Genomic DNA, 24,219 nt, shown 5'->3' with positions numbered 1-24,219 from the left:
TAAAAACATGTCATAGAGGCATAAATACATTTGGATATTCATGGAACAGGTCATTTGGCAAGAAGATTTGTTTGTAGAGCAAGCTCACTCCTTTTTCCCACCTGATTTTCTATTTTCATTTGGGATGTCTGGTAGAATATTTTAGTTTTCTTGGCCTTTCTCCCAAGCCAGCTCTTTATGATTCACTGCTTCAGAATTATATAACTTCAAGTTATAAAGATCCCTCTATTTCTAGGTTCTAGATCTTTCTGTGAGCCTTACTATTGGAGTCACTGGTAGTAAACCAGTTATCTTTGGATCTCACTTCCTACCTCAGTCAAGTAAGAGGGTTAAATGGCATATTCTTGTGCTTTCTTCTAGCAAGGCCGACTGTGGGTTTTTGACCTGTGTAGTCACATAGTTTTATTAAAACTTTCATCTGTAGAATTCACTGACAAGGTCTCCCAGGCTCGAGCAACTTTGATTTATACTCAGAGGGCTCCAAGAAGTATCAGAACACTGGAAAGCAGTAAGCTAAAGTGTTTCTTACGGATTGTCTTTGCATCACTTTGCTTCTTTCCCATTGTCAATGGCAGACCAACACTTCCTAGGTTCTCAAAGCTCCTATAATTTCCTGAAGATTCACCAGCCATGAGCAAGAAGTGCCTTAATGTTCTTTATATTCCAGGAATATTTCCACTCAAAACAATTTTGGAAATTAAAAACAAAGCTAAAGAGATATGAGAGTTGGACTGTGAAGAAAGCTGAGTGCCGAAGAATTGATGCTTTTGAACTGTGGTGTTGGAGAAGACTCTTGCAAGTCCCTTGGACTGCAAGGAGATCCAACCAGTCCATTCTAAAGGAGATCAGTCCTCGATGTTCATTGGAAGGACTGATGCTGAAGCTGAAACTCCAATACTTCGGCCACCTCATGTGAAGAGTTGACTTACTGGAAAAGACCCTGATGCTGGGAGGGATTAAAGGCAGGAGGAGAAGGGGATGACAGAGGATGAGATGGCTGGATGGCATCACCAACTCAATGGACATGAGTTTGGGTGAACTCCGGGAGTTGGGGATGGACAGGGAGGCCTCGCGTGCTGCGATTCATGGGGTCACAATGAGTTGGACATGACTGAGCGACTGAACTGAACTGAAAGAGATATGCCAAACAGAGCTCTATTTTTCAAAGCAGTCCCAAGCCCAATCAGTGTCAAGGAGAGGGGTATAGAGCAAAGCTAACTCATGGGAGAAACATCAAAGAATTTGGGGGTTATAAATTAAGATTCTTGATAAAACAAAACATACTGATAAAACAGGGACAAAAGTTGATGACATTTAAGTAGCAGATTAAAGCATCCTCTATAAAGCCAGCCTATCTCCTTTTCTGCATCTTTCAATCTTTAACTTGTTATAAAAACTCCTAACTGTATATCATCCAATTTTCATCTTTCTAAGAAGTGATATCTATTTTGAGCTCTTCATTGTTTACTAATATCTAATCCAGTTTATGACCTTCATTTGTACTTTTTGATCTCTTTCCCAGTTTCATCTGTCAGTTCAATCCCCTTCCCTCTGGTGACCACCAGATTGTTTTCTGTAAATATTAGTTTGTTTCTGTGTTTATATTTGTTCAGTTTGTTTTTTAGAATCCATGTAGAAGTGAAACCAAAAGTTTTTTTCTTTTCTCTGACTTATTTCACTTAATACCTTCTGGTCCATCCATGTTGCTGCAAATGGTAAAATGCTATTCTTTTTTGGCCAATATTTAATTTTATGTATACATATAAATACATAAACATTACATACATATATATATATATGTATATATAAAAATATATATAAAACATCTTACAGAAAGACTCAAATGACCTTTTTGGCCAACCCAATGCATCAAAGTATTATCCTGTTTTGAATAGCATATGATTGTTTAGAGCTAAGAGGGTATAGAAATCATGAAGGAATATATTCCCTTGAGTAGCTTCTATACTAGTTTTATAGAAAGAATTGTAAAAATAATTAAAGAAATATACAGGATATATAAATCAAGTGATGTAAGCAATATTTTTTCAAGTTGATCAGTGTAGAGAAAAGCTTTTTTGGTCAAATATGTGAGAAGGGCTTATTTAAATCCCTAGGATAACATGCATTAAGTGTGAAGAAAAAATTTCCTAGAACTACACTGACTGATTCTCTGCTTTCATGGAGAGAAACCCTTCATTTGCTTGTGATCCAGGGCAAGTTTTAAAATAGGGACCCTGCTCCTATAACAAAGCCCAGACTTATGAACTTCTGATCTGAGAGGTTTATGTGACCCTTGCAAGTAGCATATTATTCATCACAGCTCTAGCTTTTGTTTGGTGGTTGTTGGAGATATTTGGAAGACAGGGCCAGTTTGCCTAGCTGAATTTTAGAATGTCTGTCTTGTGACACATGCTATCATTTAGTCTAGCACAAAAAATAACAATACAACACACCCTTCAGTTTCACAACATCTCAATCTCATTACCATAATAAACGGGAAGCTTGTATCTAGCTGTTTTGAAAATCAGCAACCTATTTCAATTCACCATCAATTACATAGGACATTCTGACCTAGAAGGAAAAAAAAAAAAAAAACTATACATTTCCTATTTACCTGAGTGCATGGATATTCATGTTGGCACTGATACTATGATCTTTGGATACATATATTTGGTGGCATGGTTTTTACTCCAAATCCTGGGATTTCTCTGATACATTTTGCTGTTGTCACTAGTTTTTGCTTGCTTTTCTCTATCAGTTCAAAAACCATCTGCTATATCCTCCCTCGATCATGCAGTCTCATGTTTTATTTTACTTTAAATTTTTAATTTTTCTAAAAAAAAATTTATTTAGGCTAAGTCCTAAAATGAAACAACACGAGGAGCAGAGCCATGGCCTGGAGCAGAAGCACAGCTAATTGGTTGCCTACATATGCCAAAAGAGATAAATATTTGGCAAGGAAATCTACTCAGATTTCTCTTCGTACTGGAACAAAAATGACTTAATAGACTTCCCGAGCTATTTGCCAGATAAACTTAACTTAAACAGAGAACTGCTCAATTTGCCTTTCTTCATTGTCCTAAATGGTGCAGGAGACATGAGTACATATTTATTTTCCTTTTTTGTGCAATTTTTTCCATAGAGCAACTTTAGAATAAGTTCATCACATTACTCCCCTGGAGAAGGGAATGACAACCCACTCAGTACTCTTGCCCGGGGAATTCCACGGACAGATAAGCCTGGCTATAATCCGTGGGGTCACAAAGAGTCGGACACGACTGAGCGACTAACAATGTCACTGTTATCACATTAATAAACTTCAGGTGGGACCATATGAAGTGCGTTTACAGTTATCAGAGGAAACAATAAGCTTTGGGTGCTGTAATAGATCTGGGATTCATACGTTTTCTGACTTAGCTGATATTTCAGATATGGTATTTCTCAGTTCTACAATTTCTGCTTTCCATCTTTTCTTCTTGCTCTGTTGAGATGTCCTCTATTTTCACTTGTTAAAAGCATATTTTCATTTTGATGTTGAGCACAGTTATAGTAGCTGCATGAAAATCCTTGTCAGCTTATTCTAACATCTTGGTTATCGAAGGGTTGGTCTTTACTGATTGTTCTTTTCTCTTGAGAATTGGCCATGTTTTGCCTTTTTTTTTTTTTTTAATTCCCCTGTATGTTGAGGAGCTCTGTATGGTACCTTGGGCACTGTGAATATTATTGTAGAAAATCTAGATTCTAGTATGGTCTTCCCAATAATATTCACTTTTTAAGCAGGCTGAATTCAGACTACAAAACACATCTCTTTTTTTGATAGGTGGCAGCTCCAACTGCAATTGAGTTCTTTTTGCTGGGCTGTTTGACATTAGTCTCACTTATGCGTGGTTCAAGGTGAAATTAGACATTTGAGTAGTGATTGTGCACAGGACTTGTTACTCTCATCCTCTGGCTTTTACACTTTTCTGGAAACTCCCCTAGCTGAGATTTCACTGAGTTTTATTTTTCCCTATAGTTGTAGTTGCTCCAAACTGTCTCCTCTGGTTCTTCAAGCCAGCAAGACTGTGGGCTGCCCATTAGAGTGCCTTGAATGATGCAGACTTGTGCCTGTTCTCAGAATAACAGCCATAGAAAAGAGAAACTCAGCGCTATTTTCTTCATTCAAAAGTTAACTCTCTTTGGTGTGTGTATATGTGTGTGTGTGTGTGTGGTCACTTCATGTCCAATTCTTTGTGACTTAATGGACCTTAGCCCACCCATAGGGCTTCTCTGTTGATGAAGGTCTCCAGGCAAGAATACTGGAATGGGTTGCCAGGCCTTTTTCCAGGGGATCTCCCTGACCCAAGGACTGAACCTGAATCTCTTGTCTCCTGCATTGGCAGTCTGGTTCTTTACCACTAGGGCCACCTGGGGGTGGAAACCTAACTCTCTTCTACTTTCTGTTTATTTTATTACTCTCTGGTGCCTTCATTGAGGTCCCCTAGCCCCAGGTTTTCGGTTGCTATATTCAGAAAGGTTGTTTTGATAGGAGCTACTCAGCCAAACCAGAAGCAAAATTTTCAGGTAATATTTGAAATGCAGATGGAGGTTTGTTATCTACAATTAATATCCATAATTGAACTAAAAGCTTATTTTTAATTATATTGAATATATTGTTCCTCATATTCCAATCCTCTCACACTTTATTGATAGAATTTTGGAGATTATTTTTAAACAAAATATTCTTTATAAACTAATTTCTAGAATATTAATTAAAAGATAAAATTCGCAGTTGTAATTTAAATGACTTATGATCTGCTTCTTGTGTGATCTCAGTATAAAAGATTTAAAACTCTTCAGAGTATTCATTTAATTGAGTAAGGATGGGATTTGAATTCTTTTGAGGTACCTCTTGATATGGCTAATTCTTATAAGGAATTACATTTTCAAGTGACTTAAAAGTATTAGTGAATAAAGCTACATATACTAGAAGAAAGTAAAGAGAAAAAAAAGCACAGCATTTTAAAAGTGAGTTTTATTAATTAGTACCAATTAGTATTTAGTTACATATATGAGCCTAATATATATAGGCTCACAAAATACATTTTGATTATTTTACATTAGGTTTTCCGATTTTTCATGGTGAGGGCAACTTTCTATAAGAATAGAAGTTTATATTTCATTGTTGGTAACAAAAGATCAGAAGAGAAGGTTTTAACTCTAAACTTAAATTCAAAAGAACATGTATACCCTGCTTCTCTTCCAGACTAATAGTCTTTGCATAAACCAAGCATACTCTGTTGAGTCAATATGACAAACAAATTGAATTCATGACCAAACTAATAAATTGTACACATTTACCGACACTGCATGTACTGTTTCATTTCTCTTGATACATAATCACTATAAATACCAGCTATTTTCAGTACAAAGCATAAGTTATCTAGAAAACCATTACTTATTCACACTGCTATCATTTATATGAAAAACATTCTGTACAGTTGGAACAGACCAATTTATTCTTATATACAGAAGAGCTCATCATAAATTCTGTTTTTGCTTTCATGTTGAATCTTGTATTTCTTGTATTCTCCAATTTAAATCAAGTTTCATTGGCAAAAAATCATTTTGTGGCATATATCATTATCTTATTTACTATTCTTAGGATGTGAAACAAAACATCATCTTGAGTAAAACCAATGCAAAAATAGTCACGAACAATTCTTTCTCTATTTTGTAATTTCTGTAATCTTATTAAAGTATATGTATATCATATGCTAAATTTACAAGAAATATGTTTTACATACTTATATGTGTATATGTTTTTTGATATGTCTAAGTTTGAAGTCAAATAGGAAAGAGCCATGGTTATTCTGCTTGAAGCAAGCACATTTTATTCCTATTATTATTACTAGGTTTTTAAAAGAATTTGTATTTACCTTAAGGCACACAGTTGTAGACACATGTGAACTACTTCAGTAACACACATTTTTAATTTGTGTTAGCAAATCAAAGCGATGTTCAAAACCAGATGCCCATAGTTAGCCAATCATTTTTTACTGTATCTAAAATAATTAGATAGAAGATGCAAAAATTTACATAAGGACTTGAGAATTTTGTAATAGTTATCAACAAGCTGCTGCTGCTGCTGCTGCTAAGTCGCTTCAGTCGTGTCCGACTCTGTGTGACCCCATAGACGGCAGCCCACCAGGCTCTCCCATCCCTGGGATTCTCCAGGCAAGAACACTGGAGTGGGTTGCCATTTCCTTCTCCAATGCGTGAAAGTGAAAAGTGAAAGTGAAGCTGCTCAGTCGTGTCTGACTCCTAGTGACCCCATGGACTGCAGCCCACCAGGCTTCTCTGTCCATGGGATTTTCCAGGCCAGAGTACTGGAGTGGGTTGCCATTGCCTTCTCCAATCAACAAGCTAGATATACTATAATAGCTCAGAAATCAAAGAAAACTCCTTTTACATTTTTCGTAAGGTGTGTTGTTGTTAAGTCACAAAGTTGTATCCAACACTTTGGATAAAGACTGCAGCAGGTCAGGCTCCTCTTGCCTGTACTATCTCTCAGAGTTTTCTCAAATTCATGTCCACTGAGTTGGTGATGCTATCTAACCATCTCATCCTCTGCCACCCCCTTCTTTTGCCTTCAATCTTTCCCAGCATCAGGGTCTTTTCCAATGAGTTGGCTGTTCGCATCAGGTGGCCAAAGTATTGGAGCTTCAGCTTCAGTCCTTTCAATGAATATTTGGGGTTGATCTCCTTTAGGATTGACTGGTTTGATCCTTGCAGTCCAAGGGACTCTCAAGAGTCTTCTCCAACACCACAGTTCAAAAGCTTCAATTCTTCAGTGCTCAGTCTTCTTTATAGTCCAACTCTCACAACCATACATGACTATTGGAAAATTTGGCTATATGGACCTTTGTTGGCAAAGTGATATCTCTGCTTTTTAATACTTTGTGTAGGTATGTCATAGCTTTTCTAGGTTTATCATAGATTTTCTTCTAAGCAGCAAGCATCTTTTAATTTGGGGGCTGGAATCACCATCTGCAGTAATCTTGGAGCCCAACAATATAAAATCTTTCACTGCTTCCTATTTTTTCCCTTCTATTTGCTATGAAGTGATGGGACCAAATGCTATGATCTTAGTTATTTGAATGTTGAGTTTTAAGCCAGTTTTTTCACTCTCCTCTTTCAACTTCATCAAAGGGCTCTTTAGTTCCTGTTCACTTTCTGCCATTAGAGTACTATCATCTACATATGTGAGGGCTTTGAAATTTCTCCTGGCAATCTTGAATCCAGCTTGTGCTTCATCCAGCCCAGCACTTCAGATGATGTACTCGTATATAAGTTAAATAAGCATAGTGACAGTATACAGCCTTGACATACTCCTTTCCCAATTCCGAATCAGTCCTTTTTTACATGTCTAGTTCTTGACCTGCATACAGGTTTCTCGAGACAAGTAAAGTGGTCTGGTATCCGTATCTCTTTTAGGAATTTTCAGTTTGTTTTGAGCCACACAGGCAAAGACTTTAGCATAGTCAAGGAAGCAGAAGTAGATATTTTCGGGAATTCCCTTACTTTCTGCATGATCCAACGAATGTTGGCAATTTCATCACTGGTTCCTCTGCCTTTTTAAAATCCAGCTTGTATATCTGGAAGTTCTTGGTTCACATACTGCTGAAGTCTAGCTTGAAGGATTTTGAGCATTACTTTGTTAGTATGTGAAATGAGTGCAGTTGTACAGTAGTTGGAACATTCTTTGGCATTGCCTTTTTTGGGATTGGAATGAGAACTGTCCTTTTCCAGTCTTGTAGTCACTGCTTTTTTTTTCCCCCCAAATTTGCTGACATATTGAGTGCAGCTCTTTAACAGCATAATCTTTTAGGATTTTAAAGATCTCAGCTGGAATGCCATCACCTCCAGTAACTCTGTTGTGATTCTTGCTAAGGCCTACTTAACTTCACACTGCAGAATGTATGACTCAAGGCATGAGACCACCCCATCAGTTATCCGGGTCATTAAAATCATTTTGCAGTTTAGCAGTACATTTGTTAAGTATATATAGTATGTGGTTTATACATTTCCACGCTCTCTAATCAGCTTTATCCCCCTGGGATTAATGAGATTTTTTTTTTTTCAGAACTGCATTTTTATATGACTGTGATTGCGGACTTTTAATAATAACTGCAATGAAACAAAAATATATTTATGGTGGGTTGAATCTTATAATTACAAGAGCTTATTGGTTGAAGGCAGCTTTCAGATTACAGCAGAAGAAGGGGATACCCAACAATAAGCCAAAGAGTTGAACACCAAAAATCAGAATTTGTGGAGGTGAAGATGGGTAGAAATTGGGGTGTAAAATATTGGAGTGTGTGGGGTCCTTAGCCTAGTAAGTTGCATCCAGCCTGCCTATAATTTTCATTCCCTATGAATGACACTAAACAGCAGCATTGTTTTAAGAGTCGTGTGCATTCAGTAATGACTACAGAATGGCTCCTGCCCTCCTTTTTTTTTTTTTTTTTTTTTTTGGTTTGTTTGTTTGAACACAAGACAGACTCAGCATTTTGTGAGATACTATGGAGAATGAACCTTAGAGCACCCTCTCAACCACCTTTATAAGACTTGATATTAAACTTCCATCTAGCTTGTTTTGAAGGAAGATAAGAGCTTTACTTAATTAAGAACAATAAAGTAAAGAAATGTAAATTCTTCACAAATGATTGAAGACAGATATCACAGCTTTTAATTTGGGCAGTTATGAATCCCACACAATAACTGTTAATTGTGAAAACAGTGGATAGGAAATTTAGGAAATTTGGGAGTATGAAAGAAAAAAAATAAACAGAGATGTGGAAGAAATACCTGACACAGAAAATTAGGAAGTAGTAAGTAGATAGATTAAAATAGCTGGACTAGGAGGTTAAGACTACAAAAAAATCAGCAAGTCACTTCAAAAATTAAGTCAAGCCTAGGTTATAAAGATTAAGGAATATGCTCTATCATGAGTAGATAGCTTGGGACCACTGAAGCCTTTAAATCTAAATATTGAATAACATCATGAATATAAAATGTTAGAAAGATTTGCCACTGTGGGAATACAGTGAAAATTATCATGTGGAGAAATTAGAGATGAGGAGTTCAGAGATACTGTCTGCAATTATCAGAGCCCAAGTCAGCATGAATACATGAAAGATGGAACTGGGAAATAATATTTAGCAAATATGTTGAAAAAACAATGGACAGAAATCAGTGAATTAATTGACTTAAGAGATGAGAAGGGTAGACGATAACATAGTTAGGTGTTCTCAGCCCAGAATATTAAGAAACTGTTAAGGGTCACTAACAAAAGTAAATTAATTACTAGAATTTAACATGGAAGCTATGACTATAAGCTAGGCTTTAATCACATCAATATTTCTTAATCACATCATTATTTCTTAATAAAAAATAAACAGATAAATAATACTTCAAAAAATGTGCTACTGAATCTATTATTTTATTTTTATTATCTTAACATTTTACTATATTAAGAGCAGAAATATTTGAAATATATATATATGTATGTATGTGTGTGTGTATATATATATATACACACACACACACATATTGTTATTCAGTTGCTAAGTCCTGTCCAACTCTTTGCCCCATGGACTGCAGCATGCCAGGCTTCCCTGTCCTTCACTATTTCCCAGAGTTTGATCAAACTCAAGTCCATTGAGTTGGTGATGTCATCGAACCATCTCATCCTCTATCACCCCCTTCTCCTGCTGACCTCAATCTTTCCCAGCATCAGGGTCTTTTCCAGTGGGTTGGCTTTTCACATGAATATATAAAATATTATACACACACACACACACACACACACACACATATGTGTATATGTGCACATATACATATATATATGAAACTAAGGAAAAGAACAAAAGTTTTTTGTTGTTAATGTTATTATATTAAGGCAAGAAAGGGCCTGGAAATGTATATTTTGATGAAAGAAAAAAAACTAGATGAATCTAATAAACAGCAATGGTTCAAGAAATATTTCCTAAATTATCTTGCTGTCCTAAAAAGATAAACTAGAAAAAAAGTATAAATAATAATATTGCCACCTGCCTAGAATTTTCTTAAATATACATATATATTTGATAATAAAGATGAATATCAACTTCTATGTAGAATCATTAACAGATCACTTATAAATTATCAAATTGATCCTGACACAGAGTCAAAGTAAAACAGTCTATTTGTTGCTTTACAAGACAAGCCAACTCCAGACTAAATTGGGTTGTCATTTCCTTCTCTAATTCAGGAAAGTGAAAAGTGAAACTGAAGTCGCTTAGTCATGTCCGACTCTTAGCGACCCCATGGACTGCAGCCTACCAGGCTCCTCCATCCATGGGATTTTCCAGGCAAGAGTACTGGAGTGGGGTGCCATTGCCTTCTCCGAGACTAAAGGTAACACATCTTATTGTGACTCTACCTATTGACTTCATTTTGTAAATAGTGACCTCTTGCAGGGAGATTCATTTGAGACTAGAGAACAGATTATGTGAGGCAGTTAACTATAATAATTAATAACAGACTAATATTCTAATAATTGAGTATTCCAGTTTCATATTATATAATATATATGATTCAATTGGATCTTGAGAATTACTGAGATACAATTAACCATGAAAAATAACATTGAACACTGGCATACGTGAATTATAAGAGGAAAACAAAGGATCTGTGACATTAACAAATTACTGGTGAGAATTTTAATTTTCTCAGATCAAATAAACTGTTTTTAAATTAACAATGACAGAAGGTGAGACAAATGGCAGGAAATAAACATGATCACTTCCAAGTACCAAAGAGTAACAGGAACTAAAGAAAAACAAGGAAAGAGAAAGGACACAATTCAGTGTTTTCAAGAAAAACGAAAAGCAAAGAAATTTGACTTTACCAAAATTAAATTAAATAATGAGAAGAAAAGCAAGAGTTTCTAATGTTTTCATTGAAATATTAATTGCATATCCTTATAGTATCTTTAAAATGGATAAACAATAGCTCTCGGTTATAAAAGTATTTCCAAAGAGATAAATTAATATTCCTTTATATCATTACTTGGAAGCTGGACTTATTTACAATTTTTGTGATTTGTTTATTTTTAATAAATTCATCTTTATTAAATATTTTACAAAATTTCCTATGTGAAAGCATGGATGATGCTTACAGAAATGTAAAATACCTGTTAAGAATTCACACTCGAGATAAATCATACAAGCAAACTAGAATAAAGTGAGTGCATCATGATAAATCCTGGGCCTATGCATATATAATAAATAAATCTACAGTGAGCAATATAGATGATTTAAAAGAATCTTAGAAAAAGTATTGTTATGGCTACATTTTATACCATTCAGTGCATAAACAGATATATACAATCCAGGGTGATCACTGAATATATGTAATCTCATGAAAGACAGATGAAATATTTCTAAATATCCTACTCAATATTAAAGTACTTTTATATATATTCTAGATTGGCTTGGATGTTTATTATAGGGATATTGTTAAATATCTGAATTGAGAGATTCAGTATTTATAAACAATTATAATAATTAGACAGTTATAGAGTAGTTATGGGTATAACTGATACCTTCTTTATAAACAGTTTGGGGCTTTGGGATGCTTCTGGTGTATTCTTAGGGCAAGTGAGTTGCTTCTAATATCATGAAGGTCTAATGTCTTACAAGAAGTAAGTAGGAACACTGGAGAACCATGAGGTCAAATGAAAGTACCAATGGCAGAGGTTCTCTCTCTCATAATAACCACACAATCTATAAAGGTTTTGAAATGCTGTACTGATGGAAAAGATGAAAAATCAGCTAGTCTTATTTTCACTATTTATTAAGTCATTTCATTTTCTTTCAAATCACAAGATGGAAGTGAAAATATGCAGCAATGTAACTATGATAACATGATCAAGAGAGGAAGAACATTCTGTAGGAAACCAATCCTTCATCTTATTGGCAGAGGCACAGCACATAATTTTACAAAATTATTAAGGAGCGATTCTGTATATAAATAAGCAGTTCATCCAAATCATTTAGATTCTAGGAATAGCAAAACAAGTTTGAAATTTTAAAATAATATATTGTAAGAGAGATGAAGGGGCTTCAAACATGCCCCTACTGTGTGGCACAGTTTCCTGCCAGATAATGAATCTAAAGAAATCTTAAAAATGAATCAATATGTGTGCTCTGTATTTGGTTAGAAATGTCATTCAAAATCGATGATGAGATTTATGACCAAGATATATTTGGGGCTGTTTTATCACAATATTCTCTGACCTCACACATGATGGTTCCTTGACCTATATTACAAACATGGGGAATTAGAGATGAAAATTTAATGACTGTGCTACACATATAGGGTGCCTTTCCAACACTGTGGCAGTGAACCTAGAGGTAACTCCAGGAAAAGAACGGGTTTCTCTTAAAAACAGCCCTGAAAATATATAACCTCAGTGGGCATAATTCCTTATTAAACTACGCATTATTTTGTCTAGTCCTCTGCTTCCTACATTCCTGATGCTAATCAGAAACATATAAATTCTAGTCAAAAGAACACAGATTGAGATCAGTCCACCATGCTTGAAAAAGAGAAGACCTAGAATAAAAATTTTTCTCCAACTTATGACTTAATACAAGTGTGAATATTATTATCTTGTTTTAAATGGAGAAACAATTTTATTTGAAAGCTTTGGTCTTTTATTATTTCAGTAAGGAAAATATAAGCGATTTAGAAAAATCTTGGAAAAATTATTATCATTGCTACATTTTATAAAATTTGGTGCACAGATATATGCAATCCAGGGAAATCTTTTAATATATACGACCTCAGAGAGAGAGAGACAAAACATTACTAAATGACCTATTCAACTATCAAAGTACTTTTATATTTTAGAATGATTCAGATACTCAAACACATCAGAAATAAGTCAATATGCACTCACTCAATAAAAATTAACTTGTCTGTTTTCAGATTTATTTTCTTTAAGCACTTCTATATTAATCTCTTCATGTATGCTCAAGTTTCTAACAAGTGTGGATAAAATATTTTAAAATTTCAGAACACTTTTATAACAGTTTGGCCACAATTGGCTGACAGAATCCTTATTTTTAGAGTCTTGATGTTATGAAACTTTATGATGATGTTGTTGTTCAGTTTTTAAGTCGTGTCCAACTCTTGTAACCCCATGAACTGCAGCAAGCCATGCTTTCCTGTCCTTTACTGTCTGCTGGAGTTTGCTCAAACTCACGTTCATTGGGTTGGTGATGCCATCCAACCATCTTATCCTCTGTCACCTGCTTCTCTTTCTGTCCTTAATCTTTCCCAGCATCAGGGTTTCTTTTCCAAAAAGTCGGCTCTATACATCAGCTGGCCAAACTATTGGGGCTTCAGCATCAGTTCTTCCAATGACTATTTAGGGTTGATTTCCTTTAGGATTGCCTTATTTTGTCTTTGATCCTTTTAAAAATTTTATCAGTGATACTCTGAACTTCTTTGGGTCTGTTATAAATTTTATTTTATTTTTAAACTTTACATAACTGTATTAGATTTGCCAAATATCAAAATGAATCCGCCACAGGTATACATGTGTTCCCCATCCTGAACCCTCCTCCCTCCTCCCTCAAAAGAGCATTCCTGGGTTTCTCCTGATTAGACTTTGGCTCAGTTTCTTTCAAGATCCTCAGTTTTCTAACATTTGAGTGTTTCCTAAAACTACAATCTCTTTTTCTTCTTATATTCTTATTCATTTCACGACTTATGCTCCATGGCTAATTTCATCTTTTCCGTTATTTAACTTCCTTTATATTCTTTTGGGGCTTCCCTGGTGGCTCAGAGGTTAAAGCATCTGCCTGGAATGCAGGAGACCTACGTTCGATCCCTGCGTTGGGAAGATCCCCTGGAGAAAGAAATGGCACCCCACTCTAGTACTCTTGCCCGGAGAATCCCATGGAGGGAGGAGCCTGGTAGGCTACAGTCCATGGGGTCGCAAAGAGTCGGACACAACTGAGCAATTTCACTTTCATATTCTTTTGAGTTCTAAGTCCATTATTGCAACAATCTATTAGTCTTTCAAAACAATGTTTTTCCAATGTTCTCTCCTGATTGGTAAAACCACCAACGATATAGTTTCTCAATCCATAAATATGTACCTACTTGTTATTTTCTTTCACTGAATTTCTACACCTAGTAGGTCTGTAATCAGTTGGGAAAAAACATTCATTTACTACTGCTACAGAATTATTTTCTAACATCATAAATCATTAGAATCCCAATTCATTAAAAAATGCTAAATCCTATGCCACTGTAGCTATTTAAATGATATTTGTTTGAAGATAACCTATTATTTTATCATAGAAATATAACTGAAGATGAGACAGCATATATATATATATATATAGTAATTTATAACTCATGAAGTGAATTAAATTTAAGAGAGCACTTATGAATACCAAAGGGAAGAAATCTTCTTTAAATTACTTCATCACACATGTAAAGCCTATTGACTGTTGATACTCCACTTACTGGGAATTCTGTATTACTAAACAGCATTGGACTCAATTGTTTTTACTCACTTTGTGATTTACATGTACATGTACATTTACACGTACATTAACTTACATGTCTACTGATAGAATGGTGATTTCAAAAATGTGAAGCAGTTTAGATATAATTATATCTAAATGGTAAGTAATACACCTTGTTCAGTCCTTTTGTTCTCAGGCTGATCTCTGGGGTCATTTATACACTTCTTGTTCTGCCTCCCCACCCCATTTTCCATTCTGGATAAAGTCAGATGGATTTTCTCCATGGAATACAAAAGCCCTTTGCAATAGAGAAGATTTTGCTTGGCTCTGCATTCCACAGCACACAGGATATTTCCTTAACTTCCTTGGTGAGAACACTCTTGTGAATGAATAATAGTAAGTCAGTATGCTATAAGAGAAGATGGTTATGAATAATTATTAAGAAGGATTGGAAAGACAAACACAACCAGGTGTTCACAAAGGTCTATTTTTTTTAACTTCTGTTTGGTCTTCACTAAACCTTAGTCTCTGATAGCTCAGTTGGTAAAGAATCTGCCTGCGATGCTTGAGACCCCGGTTTGATTCCTGGGTTGGGAAGATCCCCTGGAGAAGGGATAGGCTAACCACTTCAGCATTCTTGGGCTTCCCCTGTGGCTCAGCTGGTAAAGAATCCACCTGAAATCCAGGAGACCTGGGTTCGATCCCTGGGTTGACAGGATCCCCAGATCCCCTGAGGAAGGGAAAGGCTACCCACTTGAGTATTCTGGCCTGGAGAATTCCATGGACTGTATACTCCATGGGATCTCAAAGAGTCGGACACAACTGAATGACTTTCACTTTAAACCTTAGTAAGGCTTTTCAGTACAACTACAATTTTCTGGACTCTGCTTCCCTCAAAGTCTGGGTAAGCACTAAAAAAAGCAAAATGTGTACACTTATCAGCTTATTCTAAGTAATTAACCACAGTAAGACACTTTTTCTCTCAGGCCCCACTGGTCATTTTCTTTTGCTTACCCAATTTTGCTTTAAATGTTTCTGCTGAAGCATTGCCCACCCCTCTCTCTAAATAAAAAACAAACAAACAAAGCCTTTCCTGTTTGTTTCTGAGACACTTGCCAATTTCTGATTGCAAAAGTCTCATTTTAAATGAAGTCTCTCCTTATCTAGGACTTCTTGGTGTCTTAGACAGTAAGGAATCCACCTGCAATGCAGAAAACTTGGGTTTGATTCCTGGAATGGGAAGATCACCTGAAGAAGGGAATGACAACCCACTCCTGTCTTCCTGCCTGGAGAATTCCAGGGACATAGGAGAAGGCAATGGCACCCCACTCCAGTACTCTTCCCTGGAAAATCCCATGGACGGAGGAGCCTGGTGGGCTGCAGTCCATGGGGTCACTAAGAGTCGGACACGACTGAGCAACTTCACTTTCACTTTTCACTTTCATGCTTTGGAGAAGGAAATGGCAACCCACTGCAGTGTTCTTGCCTGGAGAATCCCAGGGACGGGAGAGCCTGGTGGGCTGCCGTCTATGGGGTCACACAGAGTCGGACACGACTGAAGCGACTTAGCAGCAGCAGCAGCAGCAGGAGCCTGGTGGGCTACTGTCCGTGGCGTCACAGAGTTGGACACAACTGAAAGACTAACTAACACTTTTACTTTCAACCCTTCTCTAAGTCCAGATTTGCTTTTATTCAACAACATGAAGCCTTAAAAATAGAGTAGAAAGAATAGTATAAAATACATTTAAAATCCAAACCATTTTATAGAACTAGATTGGAACTTTTGCTACAAATAATGGAAACCTAGATAATCAAGGATAATTCTGAAAAAAAAAAAAATCCTCATAATTACCTCAAATTTTAAATGGGATAGTAAAGATTATTTCAAGTTAAGAACAGAGAGATATTCCATTTTCATATTCAGCAGACTTAATAATATAAAGCTGTCATTTTTTCTGCAAAACTCCCAAAGATCTCAAAATTCTCTGTGCATATATTCATATGCAAATTCTAAAATTTATATTGAAATATAGGAGGTCAAAAATGCCCAAGACAATCTTCAAATTGTAAAAAAATAAAAGAAAAAAAATTGCATTGGTCAAAGTGTTGAAAAAATAACCAATGGAATAGAAAATAGTGACCAGAAGCAAAGCAATCCATGTACGACACTTGATCTATCACAGAAGTTGATACAGCATGGATATGAGGAGCAGGGTCTTTTCAATGAATGATTGAACTTGTAATTTTTTTGCATATTAAAAATATCATGACCATGTATCTAACATATATATTTACTTCCATTACTATGCTAACGTAAAAGTAAAACAAAAAACAATTTTTATGTAAAAATATACAGGATTATATTCATGCATGAAGACTAGGAACATATATCTTTTGACAAATCACAAAATGCACAAAAGGAAAAATTAACAAATTTAACTAAACTGAAATTAGAACTTCTGTTCAACTAAAGACAATGTTAAATTTAACCTTTAGTATTGACAAATATGTTTGGAGCACACAAAACTTACAAATAATTTACAACCAGAGTATTTGTCATATAAAAATAATCAATATATAAAGCCTACAAATCAATTCTTAAAAGATAGAAATCCTAGAAGAAATACATGAGAAGAAAAAAAAATTGACCAGTGTTCTACACAAATGAAAGAAGATACCCAAAGAGACATTAAATCTATGTAAAGGGGTAGAATTTCATTAATAAACAGAAAAATATGAGGGGGATCAAGATGGCAGAATAAGAGAATATGGAGCTCACCTCCCTCGACAAACATATCAAAGATACATCTACATGTGGAATGATTCTCCTGGAAAACTAACTGGAAACTGGCAGAATTTCCATACAACCAAGGTTGCAAGAAAGACTGCCATGTATCTGGGTAGGATAGGGAAAAAAAGCAAAAGTTTAGAATCTGTGATTTTGGGAGGGAATCTGAAGCAAAAAGAAGAGTGCACGGGATGGACACTTACCCTACAGAGTAAGCGGATCAAGCCATAGCTTGGATGTCCCTGTTCTGGGGTCCTACACAGAGGAGACAAGCCTTCCAGCCTACTGGGAGAACTCCTGGAACAAACAGGAGGGCTGGTGCTGGAAAAGCCGAGGCTCCACTCAGGAAGTGCATAGGTGCTGGCTTGCCAACAGACAGGACAGACAGCTTTGCATTAGATGCCGTACTTCAATTTCATTCCCCAACCCAAGCCGGGCAAACACCCCAGCCTCACTCATTTCACGAACAGCACGGTGTGGGATCTAGGACAGTCACATCCCGGAAAAGACTAAATCTGGCAAAGCTGAGATGGTCAAGGTGTGTGGGGTGTGGTCTTGGTGGGGCAGGGGTGGCCACTACTGGTGATAACACAAATAGCACCACAGAGGCAGCCCAGACCTCTGCTGTCGGCAGAACAGTCCTCCAGCTCCAGCAGCCACACTCCCACTTGAGCAAACACTTCGACTCTGCCACTCTGTGCCACAACCCTGCACTGCATCTGGGATGATCATAACAGGGAAAAGGAAAACTCATGCTATTTGGGGCTATGTCTGAGCGGAGCCACAGACACGTTCACAGGCAGCCCATCAGACCTCAGTGAGCACACAATCCTCACTTACTTCAGCACTCCCCTCATATGGGACAAAGTGTGGAAGGAATTTTCCACACTGAAAGGTAACAGAATCTGCTCAAGCCCAACACACAAGGATTACTCTCTAATAACTGGTAAAGAGACCCTGCCCCCCAAAAGGGCAGGAATAGTCATGGAAAAGATGGGAAGTTGAGTCTCACACTTTGTTCAGGCTTTAGCAGCTCCAGCACCAACCACATTTCCTGTCAAGGTGTTAGTGGCCAACACACCTTGAGAAAAGATGTGGCTGGCATCTACACCAAAGACGTTGGGCACACACTGTCCACGTAGGGATGTTCCCACATACAAATGCCCTTCAAGATCAGAAGACATAACTGTTTCCCCTAAATTCATAGAGATGGAAAGTAAAATGAAAAGGTAGAGAAAATACTTGCAAAACACCAAGAGAAAACCTGTGAAAAAAATTATTTAATGACACAGAGATAGTCTACCAGACTCTAAATTTTAAGAGTAGGTAATAAAAATGCTAAATGAAAAGAAAGATTAGCAATATAAACAGAGATCATTAAACAAGGAACTAGAAACCATAAAGATGACGGAATCAAAAATTGATAATTCCATTTCTGAGACAAGCAACAATCTAAATGCAATGAATAGTTGATAAAATGACACACCCTTCTGTGTGCATAAGTGATCCAGAAGAGAGATCTAGAAGAGAGAATAATGAAAATCATCCAAATAGAACCATAGACAGAAAAAAACTTTAAAAAAAAAAAAAAAAGGAAAGAAAGCAGAAAATGATATGTATAGGCTGCTATAAAACATGTCAATAAACATAATAGGAGGTTTCAGAACGGGAAGAGAGAGAAGAGGATAGAAAACATATTTGAAGACATCATGGCTGAACATTTCCCAAATGGAAAGAAGGAAATAGATATCCACATACAGGAAACACAGATGGTCCCAAACAAGAAGAACACAAAATAACACACACCAAGATATATCATAATTAAAATGGCAAAAGTTAAAGAGATTTATAAAGCCTGCAAGAGAAAAACAGAGTCATATACAAGGAAACCCCCATTAAGACTATCAGCTGATTTCTCTGCAGAAACTTTGAAGGCCAGAAGAGTGTTACAATATATTTGAAGTCCTGAAAGTGAAAAAGCTGCAACCCAGAATACTCTACACAGCAAGACTATCATTTAGAATAGATGGAGAAAGATTCTTTCAACAATAAAAAAATAAAAGAAATTATAAATATTAAACTTATCATTAAATAAATGATGAAGGGTTGTTGCTAAACAGAAAATAAGCAAGAATCTATAGGACAGGGAAAAATATCAATAGCAAATGCAAATATATAGTAAGAATCAAAGATTACTTAAATAAGCCAGTACATAAATTAAACAACAACAAAAAGTTGTAAAAGCGAATATAACTGCAATAAACAGTAAGAGATAAGCATGAAGATGTAAAATATGACTTCAAAAACACAAAATGTGGAGGGGAAGAGTAAAAAATTATTTTTAGAATGCATTTGAAGTAAAATATTTATCTAAATTGATATATATATATATAATTATGATTATACATATAATTATGGGTCAGTTCACTTCAGCCACTCAGTCGTGTCCAACTCTTTGCAACCCCATGGATGGCAATATGCCAGGCCTCCCTGTCTATCACCAACTTCTGGAGCTGACTCAAACTCATGTCTATTGAGTCCGTGATGCCATCCAACCATCTCATCTGTAGTCGCATTCTCCTCCTGCCTTCAATCCTTCCCAGCATCAGGGTTTTTTCAAATGAGTCAGCTCTTCACATCAGGTAGCAGAGTTTCAACTTCAATATCAGTCTTTCCAATGAACAATCAGGAATGAACTGATTTCCTTTAGGATGGACTGGTTGGATCTCCTTGCAGTCCAAGGGACTTTAAAGAATTTTCTTGAACACCACAGTTCAAAAGCATCAGTTCTTTGGTGCTCAGCTTTCTTCATAGTCCAATTCTCACATCCATACATGACTGCTGGAAAAACCATAGCCTTGGCTAGATGGACCTTTGTTGCAAAGTAATGTCTCTGCTTTTGAATATTCTGTCTAGGTTGGTCATAAGTTTCCTTACAAGGAGTAAGCGTCTTTTAATTTCATGGCTGCAGCCACCATCTGCAGTGATTTTGGAGCCCCCAGAAAATAAAGCTGGTCACTGTTTGCCATGTTGGTCATCCATTTGCCATGAAGTGATGGGACCGGATGCCATGATCTTCATTTTCTGAATGTTGAACTTTAAGCCAACTTTTTCGCTCTCCTCTTTCACTTTCATTGAGAGGCCCTTTAGTTCTTCCTCACTTTCTGCCATAAGGGTGGTGTCATCTACATATCTGAGGTTATTAATATTTCTCCCAACAATCTTGATCCTAGCTTGTGCTTCATCCAGTCCAGTGTTTCTCATTATGTACTCTGTATATAAGTTAAATAAGCAGGGTGACAATATACAGCCTTGACATATTCCTTTTCCTATTTGGAACCAGTCTATTGTTCCATGTCCAGTTCTAACTGTTACTTCCTGACCTGCATACAGGTTTCTCGAGAGGCAGGTCAGGTGGTCTTCCATTCCCATCTCTTTCAAAATTTTCCACAGTTTGTTGTGATCCACATAGCCAAAGGCTTTGGCACAGTCAATAAAGCAGAAATAGATGTTTTTCTGGAACTCTCTTGCTTTTTCTGTGATCCAGCGGATGTTGGCAATTTGATCTCTGGTTGACAAACATTAATTCCAATGGAGGCACAAATCAAAAACCTGCGATATATACAAAAATAAAGGAACTACAAAAGAAAATCACCAAATCACAACAGGGACAGGTAAAAAAGATGAAATTTAGAAAGAATAACTTTGTACAAAACAACCTGAGAACAGGAAATAAGAAGGTAATAAGTACATACCAATAAATAATAACTTTAAATATCAATGAAATTAATTCTCTATCAAAAGACATACATGGCTGATTAGATTAAAACCCAAGAACCTTCAATATGATGCCTAGAAGAGGCAAAAAACATAACAAAACTAAAAGTGGAGGAATAAAAAATATTTCATGCAAAAGGAAAGGACAAAAAAGAGGGTAGCAATGCTCAACAGTTAGAACTGAACATGGAACAACAGACTGGTTCCAAATAGGAAAAGGAGTACGTCAAGGCTGTATACTGTCACCCTGCTTATTTAACTTCTATACAGAGTACATCATGAGAAACACTGGGCTGGATGCAGCACAAGCTGGGATCAAGATTGCTGGGAGAAATATCAATAACCTCAGATATGCAGATGACACCACCCTTATGGCAGAAAGTGAAGAGGAACTAAAGAACCTCTTGATGAAAGAGGAGAGTGAAAAAGTTGGCTTAAAGCTCAACATTCAGAATACTAAGATCATGGCATCTGGTCCCATCACTTCATGACAAATAGATGGGGAAACAGTGGAAACAGTGTCAGACTTTATATTTCTGGGCTCCAAAATCACTGCAGATGTTGATTTCAGCCATGAAATTAAAAGACACTTACTCCTTGGAAGGAAAGTTATGACTAACCTAGACAGCATATTAAAAAGCAAAGACATTACTTTGCCAACAAAGGTCCGTCTAGTCAAGGCTATGGTTTTTCCAGTGGTCATGTATGGATGTGAGAGTTGGACTATAAAGAAAGCTAAGTGCTGAAGAATTGATGCTCTTGAACTGTGGTGTTGGAGAAGACTCTTGAGAGTCCCTTGGACTGCAAGGAGATCCAACCAGTCCATTCTGAAGGAGATCAGTCCTGAGTGTTCAGGGAAGGACTCATGTTGAAGCTGAAACTCCAATACTTTGGCCACCTGATGTTAAGAGCTGACTCATTTGAAAAGACCCTAATGTTGGGAAAGATTGAGGGCAGGAAGAGAAGGGCAAGACAGAGGATGAGATGGCTGGATGGCATCACTGACTTAATGGACATGGGTTTGGGTGGACTCTGGGAGTTGGTGCTGGACAGGGAGGCCTGGCATGCTGTGGTTCATGGGGTTGCAAACAGTCAGACATGACTGAGCGACTTAACTGATCTGAATTGAATACTCATATCAAATAGATTGTTAAACAAGTCAATAACAAAAGATAGAGATGAGCATTATGATGATGATAAATGGGTTAATACAAGAAGATATTGTATTTATTGACATATCATCGATTGGAGACATATCAATACACTTTTAGAGAGTGATACAATTAACATCACAGTGTGAAGTTGTTAGAGCTCTAAATTGATCACAGGTTCATAATACAACTTATGACTGTTGCTATCATTCACATTTTGCTCCATTAAATTTCTGTTCCAATTTTTTGCATATTATAAACACAAGTTTATTACGTAAATTTTTTAAAAATGATGCATTGTGAAATGTCTTGTTTGTAAAGGAACCCCCTCCAAAGATCCACTTTGTCAACTATCAGATAAAATAAAAGAACATATTCTAGAGGAAATAATACCCACTGGATTAAAAAAAAAATTCCACCACACTTGGAAATATAGAGTCTGCTCTATCAGAGGAAAGCACAGTGAAACAGTATATTTATAATAGATGTTGTTTCCTTTTCCATAGAGGTGCCTGCCATACTGCCTATCACACTCTAACGAAATATTAGGATGCTTTAGTAAGACATGTACAAAATTTCAAATAAATACATTTAGTTAACAATAATTTTAGAATATTTCCTCAGCTATAAACAGATATAGGCAAACCCTTTTTCACAACAATAACAGCAATATTTTATTGGATCAGTCTCCCAAGGCCAAAAATATAAAGCAAAAATAAACAAGTGGACCTAACTAAACTTAAAAGCTTTGGCACAGAAAAGGAAACCATTTACAAAATGAAAAGACTACCTACAGGATAGAAGAAAATATTTGCAAATAATGCAACAGCTGAGATTAATATTCAAAACAGATAAACAGTTCACACAACTCAATACCATAAAAACTAGAATACAAGAGAATAGGGCAAGAGATTTGAACAGACAGTTTTCCAAAAAAGACATACAGATGGCTAAAAGGCAAATGAAAGGATGTTCACTGTTGTTAAAGTGAAGTCACTCAGTCGTGTCCAACTCTTTGCGACCCCGTGGACTGTAGCCCACCAGGCTCCTCCGTCCATGGGATTCTCCAGGCAAGAATACTGGAGTGGGGTGCCATTTCCTTTTCCAGGGGATCTTCCCAACCGAGGGATCAAACCCAGGTCTCCTGCATTGCAAGCAGATGCTTTAACCTCTGAGCCACTAGGGAAGCCCAAATGTTTTGTTTGTTTGTTTGTTTTTAATTTTATTTTTAAATTTTACAATATTGTATTAGTTTTGCCAAATATCGAAATGGATCCACCACAGGTATACATGTGTTCCCCATCCTGAACCCTCCTCCCTCCTCCCTCCCCATACCACCCTTTGGGTCATCCCAGTGCACCAGTCCCAAGCATCCAGTACCGTGCATCGAACCTGGACTGGCGACTCGTTTCATACATGATATTACACATGTTTCAATGTCATTCTCCCAAATCTCCCCACCCTCTCCCTCTACCACAGAGTCCATAAGACTGATCTATACATCAGTGTCTCTTCTGCTGTCTCGTACACAGGGTTATTGTTACCATCTTTCTAAATTCCATATATATGCGTTAGTATACTGTATTGGTGTTTTTCTTTCTGGCTTACTTCACTCTGTATAATAGGTTCCAGTTTCATCCACCTCATTAGAACTGATTCAAATGTATTCTTTTTAATGGCTGAGTAATACTCCATTGTGTATATGTACCACTGCTTTCTTATCCATTCATCTGCTGATGGGCATCTAGGTTGCTTCCATGTCCTGGCTATTATAAACAGTGATGCGATGAACATTGGGGTACACGTGTCTCTTTCCCTTCTGGTTTCCTCAGTGTTTGTGCCCAGCAGTGGGATTGCTGGATCATAAGGCAGTTCTATTTCCAGTTTTTTAAGGACTCTCCACACTGTTCTCCATAGTGGCTGTACTAGTTTG

The 24,219-nt window shown here is 36.6% G+C and overlaps 1 long non-coding RNA gene across 2 annotated transcripts in view; it reads right to left on the bottom strand.

The window, feature by feature from the left end:
- The window catches only part of LOC129649877 (uncharacterized), a 271,900-nt gene that overhangs the window by 39,021 nt on the left and 208,660 nt on the right, over nt 1–24,219 (bottom strand). The window contains exon 3 of one of the 2 annotated variants that reach the window (XR_008713342.1): nt 22,351–23,430. The exons of the other annotated variant lie outside the window; for it this stretch is intronic. This is a non-coding gene — a long non-coding RNA (uncharacterized LOC129649877). Of the gene's footprint in view, nt 1–22,350; nt 23,431–24,219 lie in introns of those variants that run through there. 2 annotated transcript variants of the gene reach the window in all.

The sequence above is a fragment of the Bubalus kerabau genome, chromosome 4, assembly GCF_029407905.1.
Source record: "Bubalus kerabau isolate K-KA32 ecotype Philippines breed swamp buffalo chromosome 4, PCC_UOA_SB_1v2, whole genome shotgun sequence".
NCBI lineage: Eukaryota > Metazoa > Chordata > Mammalia > Artiodactyla > Bovidae > Bubalus > Bubalus kerabau.
Note: the sequence above shows the minus strand (reverse complement) of the source record. Positions and strands in the feature narration are given on the sequence as shown.